Below are 12,322 nucleotides of genomic sequence, written 5' to 3'. Positions count from 1 at the left end.
AACACAAGTCCTTCCACTCAGGAAACTTACTCTCCAGAGATGCATGCTTACTTGCATCTTCCTATAGGTACCATCCTCGGGTACCAGCCTCAGCTTCACTACAAAGCAGGCGTTAACTCTTACTCAGAGTAACTAATGAAAAACACTGTTTCATCTGGATTCATCTTCTTCTATGTAATGGAAATCTCCTCTGGGGCCCTGAGTTGGAATTTTTTCATTGGACCGCTCAGCTTTGCTTTAAGTCTTTTCTTTTTTTCAGAAGTGTGAGGTTCTTTATGTGCTTATGTTAAACACTCTTATTGAATTGAAAATTCCTGCTTTACATCAAAGAAATCAAAGATTTTTGTAAGCAACGTGGTTCTCCAAATTTAACAAATCCTTTCTTAAGGGCCAAAGAGCCATGAAATTCTTTCAACAAGAAAATGTTTTATGTTTCTAGATAACCATTCTAGATCAGCATGTAATGAGTATGACATATCTATCGAGGAAATAAACCTTTATGAGTGTTGCCTTACTTTTTTTCACCCTTTTTTTCAAGTCTCTATTCTTCAGTTCTTAATCTTTGTTCAAACTTAGCATTTTTTTTTTCCCAAGCCATGCCCACTATACTTGGTTTTCCTACCACGTGCGTTGCAACGAGCTGGCATCTTGCTCTTCCTGTTAACGGCTGGTTGAAACTGCAACTCTCCTTAAAGCGAGAGCATCCTCTCTCTATGGTCTCTGGCATCGTCGTCATTCTGCTGCAGCCTTGGAATAAAAGGAGTGCTTTACAGTAACATTAGTAGAGAGAGAGGCTGTTATGAAAACAGATTCCCACTGCGTGGAACACTGGTGTCTTTTGCATTCTACCATTAAACAACCAAACAGAAGCCACAGCTCAAGGGCATCGCTGGTTAATTGTTTTATACCCAGGGTCATGGTAGGTTTCATGTGCAAATATCTATGTTATATCAAAGAATTAGTTCTATTTCTCACTCTTTTTCAGTTAAGTTTAGTGTATATCATAGTTCCCATGTGGTTTTTGAAAACGTGATTTTAACAGTTGTATATAGTAGTCAAGTTAGTGGATCAACGGTGACTTACTCAACCATCCCACTGTTACAGACACTGTAGATTGCTTCTCGTCTTTCACTGCAATAAATACTACATGCATGGAAACCTATTTAATGCAATACTTTTTTCCCTCCAAATTGTGGACATTATTTAACCCTGTAAATAACTAAAAATCTATGCTTCCTAACACATACTGTCTGTTTTATTCCTCGATGCTTTCTGTTCTCATTTTCACGGTCACCTTCATTATATAAGAGAAAACATTTTCCTTACTTTTGCTAGTATCAGATACTTACCTTATTCACATTTTACCAGTTTCATAAATTAAAAAAAAAAAAAACTAGTTGCCTTAATGCACATTTCTTTGATTGTTGGCAAAGGTGAACTTTTTTTTCATGTCCTTGCTTATAATATTTACTAGCTTCTGTTTCTCTTATGAATTGTCTGTTTTGGGGGTTTGTTTTTTTTTTTCTCATTTACCTTTGCCAAGTCATAGAACTAGTTCCCTGTAAAGTCTAGATTTGAAGCCAGAATTGTCATGCCCTGGGCAGGACATAGCATCTCTTTTTCATTGACAAACCTCAGAGATATAAAGCATTTTAATAAACCATAAGAACCAAAACCGGAAAGTAGAGGAAATTCAAGAAGTGATTCTTGATAGTAATATCTTTATTTTTGTTGTGGTTGTCACATAAGTAACTGATTATCCAGAGAGTATTAAAGAGCAGTGATGGCAGGAATTGTCCTTATTTGAGTCCTAATATTTATGAAATCACTTTTATTATTTTTCACATTGTTGATTATCATCTTGAATATTGATTCTTGATATATACCACTTGTTAGAAATATGTTTACATTTTAACAAGGTTTTTTGGTTTCTATTATGATGAATTTTATTTTCCTTTTTTTTTCTGATTTGGCCAATTGATTTTGTGTTTTGTTACAATAATAAATGGTATTTAACCAATTTTTGTGTTTAAAGATGAAAACTTACTTGGTCATGGTAGAATTGTTTTAGTGAGCTACTAACTTCCATTAGGAAAGAACTGAGGATTTCCAGTTCTATATTCATTGATCTATGGTCTTCAGTTGTATCATCCTGGTTTCCTTTTTTATATCAGGGACATATTTCCCTTGTAAATCAAATTGTTTTTGCTTTATTTCTTCTGGGTTTTAGATCATTTTCTGTTGTGTAGAAATTTTCTGCTGCTGAATATTTATAAAAATTAGCTTTAATGATCAAAAAGGCCCGAGGCTTCAGCTGGGTCACTTTTTGACAAATTTGTGAGCCACTTTTTATGTTATGTGATTTATTCAGCTTTTCTACTTCATTTTGTAATAACTTTTGTGATTTGAATTGTTAATATTCTATTGAAAATTATCTGCTACAAAAATTTCAAATCAATCAATGTGTTATCTGCTGTATTTTATTATAAATTAAACAACTCTTCGGAAATTCCTGTCACATCTCCTTTTTTTCTTTCTCACTTTAATTTCATATGTTTTTTCTTTTTTATTTGCTTTGTTTTTATTTATTTTCCAAAACACAGAATATAACCTGTTTTGTACTCATTATTTTACCAAAAAATCAGTTATTTTCTTTTCTAAATTTCCAGAACATAACATATTCTTATTTAATTATTATCATTATTATTAAAATTTTACATCTTTAAATCATCTATTTTTGCACAATTTGCTACAGCATAAAACTCTAGATAAGGTGCTTTCATAAATTTCATTCATTGAAGCCATACTTAAATCTAACTCTGTGTGTGCTAAGCAATTACTAGGCATTCATGATATAGTTATGACCATGATCATTTTCTTATTACTTGGAGCTTACGTGGGTAAAAAAGAGATTGGGAAATAAGGATTTATAAAACATCATGGTAAGCATTAAAATAATAACCTCAGGGTCCCATAGAAACACAGAAAAGGAAGCATGTATGAGAAGTACCATAAAATGCTTTACAAAGATTAAATATTGCTTTTATTTTGCTTTTTTGTCCGTGTCATCTTTAAGGCATTACCCAAAATACTTGACTCTTCTCTAGTGTATTCCTTCTGCCACCCCTCTCTCCTCATTTGATAGGATATTACTCTACTGGGATATAGCCAAATAGTGGTTCATTCTTTCTATCTATCTATCTATCTATCTATCTATCTATCTATCTATCTACCTACCTACCTACCTATTATTTATCTGTCTAATCTGTCCATCTGTGCAGTTGCAGGCTTAGAAATCTCCTTTCATGCATAGGCTGGACACCATGAGCTATAAGCCAGACTGAAATGGCAGCATTCCAGTTGGACCCTTATGGTATATATTCTGTTTATTACAGCACGATGTTTCCCATGTTGGCTTCCAAAATGATAGATATTTTATGAAAAAAAAAAAGTTGGGAAATCTCTAAGTCAAAGAATTATATTTTCTCTAAATTTTAGAGACTTTAATATGCTTTGAAATCTCTGAGAAAAAAATACAACATCCAGAACTTGTCATATTAATTTTATCATGAGCTTCTTTGATATGGGACCTTCCCTGTTCTTTGCGACAGACTTCGGGAAGAGCTATTTTATACTACCATGAATATTCTGGGTTTATGATTCTGCCAGCCTCAGAGAAGGAGACATAGAAAAGCCACTGAATTTATCTACATGACTGAGAATCTTAATTGTAGGATAAACAGATCACAATAAAACAAAAGGTACACACACAATGAAATGTATAAAACAGTATGTAAATATATATACTATTTAAAATACAAATACTATAGTGCCTTGTACTATTATAAAACACAATTGTTTTAATGAGACTGAACCCATGTGTGATATATTACATAGAGTGTAACCATCACACAATTTAAGAGAAAAGAAAACTTAGTTTTTTGTGAGACAGTCAGCAAAATGGCATGAACTATGTAAAAACCTGATTGCAAGTCTAACTTTTTATTTTTAAACTCGTGAGACTTATGATTCACATTTGCAGGAAACAAAACCTTATCCAGCTGGGTAAATGGTATAACAAATTGAATCTACTCCTACTTAGATGACACCAAAGAAGGACTCATAGTGAGGAGATTATTTCTATGCTCTTAGGACATAGAAACCACTAGGATTGACTGGAGGTTGGTGATAATTTAAAATAGGACAATGCAATAGGCCATCAACCCAGGGGAATCTTTTTTTTCCAAGGTAGAAACATTATTAAACCCCATATCACTTTTTCTTTAATGTTTTGAAATAATTTCAGACCTAGAGAAGTGTTGCAAAGATAGTTTCTATATACCCTGCACACAGCTTCTCCTAGTGTTAACATCTCACATAACCGTGATTTAATGATCGAAACTAAGAAATTGATGTCAGAACAATATTAATAACTAAACTATAGACTTTATTCAGATTTCCTCAGTTTCTCCACTAATGTCCTTTTTTAAAAAAAATTCTAGGATCCAGTCCTGCTTTGTACATTGCATTTAGTTGTCATGTGCCCTTAATCTAATTGGTAATAATTTGTCAATCATTCCTTGTCTTGGTGACCTTGACAGTTCTGAACTGTGCTGGTCAATTGTTTTAAAAAATGTTCCCTGATTTATATTTGTATATTTTTTCATGATTGGACTGAGGTTATACATTTTTGGAAAGAACATCTGAGGGGTGATGACCCTTTTGTATTGCATCATTATCAGGGGCATGAGATATCAGTGTGATAGGTGATGTTAACCTTGATCACCTGGTTAGAGAGGTTTTTGTAAAGTTAATATATCTCTTTCATTACTTTGTTAGATGTGACTCACGAAATGCAACCCATGTCTAAGGAGAGAGGAATTATGCTTCATGACCTGGAAAAAGTATCAAGGAATTTGTGGGCATGTATTAAAATCACCATAATAGTTAATAAATATTTCAGGACAGAAACTTTGAAGACATGCAAGCATCCTATTTCTGTTTAATATTTCTTCCACAAAACAGTATTTATCAGTGGATTTTGTTTGAGCAGTTTTTACTGTGGCATTCTGGTGGTGATTTTCCATTTCTCTTCTTGTTCTCTGTTTACTAATTGGGATTTTTCTGTAAGAAAAAAATGCCCTTTATACCTCATTTATTTATTTACTCAATTATGCATTTACATATTTATTCTTGGCGTAATAACCCAACTATTATTTTTCCTTTTGTTGCTCAAGTGAGTCCCACACTGGTCACCAGGAGCTCTTTCAGACTGGTTCCTGTGATTTTGACGTGCCCCCATGCTTTTATGTTTCTTCTTTTTCAAGCATTTCTTTAATTCTGGCACCAAAAGGTACTCTAGGCTTATCTTATATTCATCCTGTCCCTGCCCTAGAATGGTCTATTTCTCCACGGAGGCAACAATGGTACTTGGAGATCAAGATATTTTTATTTCTGTATCTATATATTTGTATATTCATTAAAAAAATCTAAGTTTATTCTGATATATTTGACTCCAACGTCATGGTTTCATTTTAGCATTACCTCTTTGCTTATTTGTTACATCTGGCTTTCGCTGTCTAAATACATATGATTTTGTCCAGATGTAGTGTACAAATAAAGCAGTTTCAGAATAACTAACGTGTGCTCCTGTGAGAAACACATTTACCAATCAGAATATAGTGTTTATGTATAGTTCTTTTTGTCTTTAGCCTCATGATGGGAAATCTGGTTGAAGTCATTGCTTTGCAAAGATAATTAGGTCAGATCTTTTATTTCCCACATCCCAGTTTGTGGTTATGTTTTACATTTGTAATACAGTTAGATTCATTTGTCAGTTTGGATTACATTTTGGATTGCTGGGACCTCGTTATTTTCTGCCTGCTTATATTATCAACTGAGAGAGAAGTGTTGAAGTTTCTGATTCTAATCATGGCTCTATCTCTCATTTTAGTTCTACCAATTTTTCCTCACGTATTATGAAGCTCCTTGTTAAGGGCATTGCTTTTGAGATTAATATATCTTTTCAGATAAACTCTCTTATCATTAATTAATGTCCATCTTTGTCTCTGAAAATATCTGTTGTTTTGAAATCTACTTTGTGTGGAATTAATATGGCTACTCCAGTTTATTTTGGTTAGTGTTTACATGATGTATTTTATAATCCTTTTACTTCTCACATCTATTTTTTAATTTAATGTGATTTCTTGTCGATAGCGTTAGTCAGGTCTTGCTTTGTGTTCAATTTGACAGTCTCAATCTTTTAAATACTTTCTTTATGACATTTACTTTCAATGTGCTTATAGATACTATTGGTAGACTATCTACCACCTTGTTAACTGTCTTCTATTTCTTCTGGTTTTCTGTTCTTTTTTTCTAACTTCTGTTGGTGTATTTGAGAATTTTATTTCCTCTATTAACATTATTTACACCATTTAAAACATTTTAGGGGTGTAAAGAATTTACAATATATGTTTTTAATTAATCTGAGTCCACCTTCAAATAGCAGTACACTGCTTCATACCAAGTGTAAGAATTATGTAAGGGTATATATATTCTCAATCTCCCATCCTTTGTGATGATTGTTGCCATATATTTTATTTTTAAACTTGTTGTAAATGGATAACACATTTATATTCAATTTTAGCTTTGGACATCAATTATCTGCTACAGCAAATAAAAAATAAGTAAAAATTATGAAATTTATTTCACCACTATGTATTCCATTTCCACTGATCCTCATTTCTTTTTCTAGATCCAAATTTCTAAACAATATCATGTTCTTTTTGCCTCAAGAATTTCCATTGATATTTCTTGTTGAGTAGGTCTGTTATCAGTGTATTATCTCAGAGTTTGTTTGTGAGTGAACGTATTTATTTCCTTTTCCTTTAAATATTTTTTAGTTATTATATAACAAGACTGACCTTTTCTGGTGTATATTTCAGTGTATAAATTCACAGAACCACTAACATCATAAGGAAACAGGACTGATTTACCCCCAAACAGTCTCTCCTCCCTTTGTGGTGATTCCTTGGGTTTAGATTGTGGGCTGTTTTCCAGAAGTTATTTCTCAATGTCTGCTTCTTTCTTGGCTTTATATCTTCTCTTCACTCTGTGCTCTAGAAGGAGTTAGTCTCATGCAGTTCCACAGACAGGACTCCACTGTTATTTTCTATTCTATACTTATTAGCCTGTTGGAGGGCAACAGGTGTGGGGTGGGGGCGGGTTGTCCTCTGATATTCAGTCTTAGGTAGACATTACATCCCTTCCTAGTCATCTGGTACCCCCTCCAGCTTTGAGGCTGTGCCTAGCACATATTCTGGCCCTTCGCAAAGAGTTAGGTTTTTTTTGTTTGTTTTCATGTTGTTTTTTCCGTCCACTTTACCCAACCGTAATGGATGCCCATCAGTGCCCCTAAGCAACATGTGATCTACTCTCAGGGCAAATATGGCTTTTAATCTTTAGAGGCAATGGGGGAAATGCAAGACCTAGAACTTAAATAACTGAATTTTAAAAACTCACATTACGGTTTATCAGCAAACTGATCACAATGAAAGGAGGATTAGTGAATGAAATATAAATCAGAAGAAAATATTCATGCTGAGGAATGGAAAGGTAAAAGCAAGGAAAATGCAAAAAAAGAAGTAGATTAAAAGGCATATGAAATGTGGTGAAACAATGTAACAGATGTGTAATTCAACTCCCAGGAAGAGAGGAGAAAAAAAAAAATGTGGAAGATCGGTATTTTAACAGATAATGGCTTAGAGTTTTTCAAAAACTGGCAAGAAATATAAAACCACATATTAAAGAAGCTGAATATTAAATAGGAACTTCACTTTGAAAACCATGCATAGACGCGACAATAAAACTACAATCCAAAGACAGGGAGGGATATCTTAAAAGCAACCTGGTGGCAGGGATAGAGAAACATATTAAAGTAGCAACAATCAGACTAGCAGATGATTTCTCAACATGAATAATGGAAGAGGGAAGACAATTATATGTTCAGTGTGCTGGAAAAAAAAACCTGTCAATTTAGAATTCTAAACCCAATAAAATAGCCTTCAGATAAGAGCAAACATAAAGATATCTTCAAACACAAACACACAAAACCTAGAGACTTTAGCAACAGCAAGCCCACACTAAATCTAATGTTAAAGCAGATTTATCAGGAGGAAGGGAAAAATAATCCTAGATAGGCGCTCAAGAGCGCATAAAAGAATAAAAAGCAATATAAATGGTAAAAATGTAGGTAAATGAATGCTAAGTGTATTAAAACAATAATAATGTATTGGGGGATAAAAATACAGAATTCAAACAACTAAAATAAGAGTATATATGGTAGAAGGCGATTAAAAATAGATACTGTGTTATAATGTCTTCACTTCATCTAATAAATGATAAAAGTACTGATTTATATTGGACTTTAATTACTCAAAGATGCATGTTCAATTTTCTAGGATAACAAACTAATAACAAATGGTTGGAGGCAATGATAAGTAGTAGTAATAATAATTCGTAAAAAAAAAATGAAAAAAAAAGGAGAAAGGGGAGATGACTAAGTAGCAAATAAGAAAATGGTAGATTTAAACACAAAAACTGGCACTGGGTGTAAGAAAACTAAATAATTCAATCAAATGACAGATTACTATGGTTTATTTTTAAATTTTATAAGATATATGAGATGAATATACAAAGTTTGAAAATTAAAAGATACAAAAAGATGTACCATGCAAATACTAAAAAGAAAGAAGTAGTAACATTAATATCAAAGTAAACTTTAAGGCATAAAAGCACAGAAAAACAGGAATACATAATCATAATAGAAGTTTCAATTCACCAGGAAATTCTACAAACGTTAAATTTGTATGTATCTAGTCATATACCCTCTCCGTTGATTTCCAAGTGCTGCTGTAACAAAGTGAGTGACTTAGGACAACAGAAGTTTGTTCTCTCACAGTCCTGGAGGCTAGAAGTCTGAAATCAAGGGCTGTGTTGCCTCTGAGACTCTGGGTAGCATCATTCCTTGCCTTTAGGAGCCTAGCATCTAGCGGTGACTGTCAATCTCTGGAATTCCTTGGCTTCCAGCTGCGTCCCTCCAATCTCTGCTACATCATCACACGATGTTGTCTTTGTCTCTTCACAGGGCGTTTTTTTCCCTATGTCTCCACTGTTCTTAAGAGAACAGTCATTTTCAGTTAGAGACTACCCTAACCCAGTGTGACTTCTTCCTAACTTATATCTGCAAAGACCCTGTTTCCAAATAAGTTTACATTCGCAGGTTTCAGGGGTTAGAAATTCAACATATTTTTCTGGGGGACTCCATTCAACCCACAGTAGCCTCAACAACCCACAATAATCTCAAAATATATAGAATGAATATTGAGGGGACTTAAACAAACAAAACACACAAAAAGATGAAACAAACTCAGTGTGAATGATACTAATATACCATTCATCACTGATAAGAATAAGAAGACAAGAAAAAATCAGCAAGAATCTTGATTAAAACCATGCATCCAACAGCAATAAAATATACATTTATTTTTAAAAGCACATGGACCACTAACCAAAATTGACCAATGGCTGGGATAAATAAAAATTCCAAATGTTTGAAATTTTCAAAACTGTGTGGAAAGACAGTCTAGATGCTACCATTCATTGGAATGTCTTTGGAAACAATTATTTAAAAGATGCCGTAGAAAAGAGAATACACATACAAATACAAAAGAGAGAGAGAATATAAAATATAAAATGGAATTTGGAACAAAACCAAAACAATGAACTGAACAATAATAAAATATGATGTATTTAAATTTGTGGTACCTGTCTAGATCTGTGATTCCAGATAAATTTGTAACCTTAAACACGTAGGATATAGGTACGGTCTTTATTTCAAGAAGTTAAAAGCAAGTATCAAATTAAACAGCAAGAAGGTAGGAGGAAGGACACAAAGAAGACTAGAACAAACATACCATAATCAAAAAAAAATTCTTTTTTCAGAGAATAAACAAAGGCACAAAGTTATTTGAAAAGACTAATGTAACTGATAAACTTCTGGAGGCAAGAAACAAGCAAAAAGGGATGAATGGCATAAACTCCACTGTTAAAAATGAAAACCATCCCAAAAGAATCCATAACCACTTTTAAAGGATAAGAAGAGCATGCATGTTTATACTTGTAAAAGGTAATAATATGCACTCATTAATTTTGAAAATGTTGGTTAAGTAAGTTCCTAGAGAACACAATTTAACCAAACCTGATGCCAAAAGGCATAAATAATCTGCCTAGTCTTAGATCTACAAAACATACTAGCACCCTAGGAGGTAAGCTTCCCACCGAACCACAAGAACATCTGCAGGCTGACGGGCTTTGACCAGTGAAAGAAATGACACAGACATTGGTGAACTTGTACAGATAACAGAATAAGAGGGAATCCTCCCCCAATTCATTTTATGAGATCAGCATAACTTGACATCAAAGGCTGACACTGAATTTGCAAAGATGGGCAACCTTTTGCTGGACATAGGTGCAAAATTCCTAAACACTCATTATTCAACCAAGTCCAGAGTTATATAAAAGCAAATGTTACTCTTTTAACTAAGTTGGGTTTTTTTTTCAATTCCAGGAATTAAAATTTGATTAAACATTTGAAAATCAATGACTGTAATTTACCACAGTAATAAAATAAAGATTGGTTAAGGTAGAGAAAATATTTAATCAGTAAATTATAAAACATACACACCCATGAGTATACACACACACACACACATTCCACTCACTAATTCTTTATTTCATATGTGGATTGTCAAAGTCCTAGCAGAAACAAACCTTAGATCCTAAAATTTGTTGGAATGCCTTTGGGAATAATGATTTCAAAGATGCAGTGGAAAAGAGAATTCACTTGCCAGAGCAGAGTAGATGCTAATGGAGAAGGGGATATTTAGCTAAACTTTTGGCTAAACTGCTACTTTGTATAGGATGAAAAAGAAATTTCTGAGTGAATCTATGCCTGTTTCCTCAGATGGAGCCCAGGGAAGTGATCAAAATTCAAGATGGAAATAGCTTCAGGCATGAAAGAGTCTCAGAGTCTTTCTAGCACAGAAGGCTTCCAGGGAAGGAAAACATCCCTCTGCACCAGGAGTAACATGGCCCTGGGAAAGGGGTGGTCTCTCAAGTCCAGGGCGATGTGTCCAGCCCCAGACCAAATGTGAGTCATGCAGTCTGGGCATCCGGAGCGCAGCAAACAATGACCTAAACAAATTGCTTCCCACACCACCCGGAAATCTTGACATACGCAAAACTTTGGAAACCCAGACAGAGCTACGAGCAAGGATGATGGGTCGCCCTGACTGGACCACTATGCTTTCACCTCCAAACTACTGATAGGTCATATCTTATTAGAGAAAAAAAAAATTAAAAAGACAGCTACACATGCTCATGCACCTCAGTTGGTGAACTGCTAAATGAGCATTCTGGGATGGAAGATGCAGCTGTGAAATTTTGGAGCAGCCGGGAATCACCGTGGAACTACAGTCTGCAGCCGTAGTTAGGAACGTAATCTAGGTCAAAGACTAGCCAAGGTGAGGAATATGGATGCAGCTTAGACACAAAGATGGGCTACTCTCTAAGGTGCGGGGACAGGCATCCTGGTGCTAGCAGCACCATGTATGTGGACTGTGAGAACTAGCCCAGTTTCATTCATAGGAAAGAGCTAGAGGCTTTATTTTATTTATTTATTTTTTTTGACTTCTCAAATGCTTTTCTATTAGCCTGACAAATGAGAGTGGCCCAGAGATCTACTGAGACCTAAGTTTGGCCCATACAGAGCACTGCTCCTCTTACCAGGGCTTGGGTCCCCATGTCCCCATCACTAGCCTTCAGAAACATCTGTCCATCAGCCCAGCACCTGCGGGGTGGCCTCCCACCACCCCTGGATCTTGTCAGGTTTCATCTTAAGGGGAGACAATAAGTTGTTAAAAGTTGATCCCAGAAAAATCAGGTTTATCCAGAGAAATAAGTACACTGGCCCAGATTCTCATCTATACTCTGCTTTCAAAGAGGGCAGTGCCAACTGACTTCTTCAAATCTAACCTGCAAAGTGGGCACAGGGTCTCCACTCTACTGATAAGGGGATAGCCTACTGGGACTTTCAAATGTGGTTTAGCTCCGCTTTTTATATTATTAATTACAAAATATGGAAGTCAGTATTTGTCATCCCAAAATAGGAATGGCCCATATGTTGGGATTTAAACATAGAATAAAGTTTGCATGTCTCGCTCCCCCCTTCCCTCCAAATCCATCCCCTCTGCGCTGACAAATT

Source organism: Camelus bactrianus, chromosome 11, assembly GCF_048773025.1.
Source record: "Camelus bactrianus isolate YW-2024 breed Bactrian camel chromosome 11, ASM4877302v1, whole genome shotgun sequence".
Lineage (NCBI taxonomy): Eukaryota > Metazoa > Chordata > Mammalia > Artiodactyla > Camelidae > Camelus > Camelus bactrianus.
Note: the sequence above shows the minus strand (reverse complement) of the source record.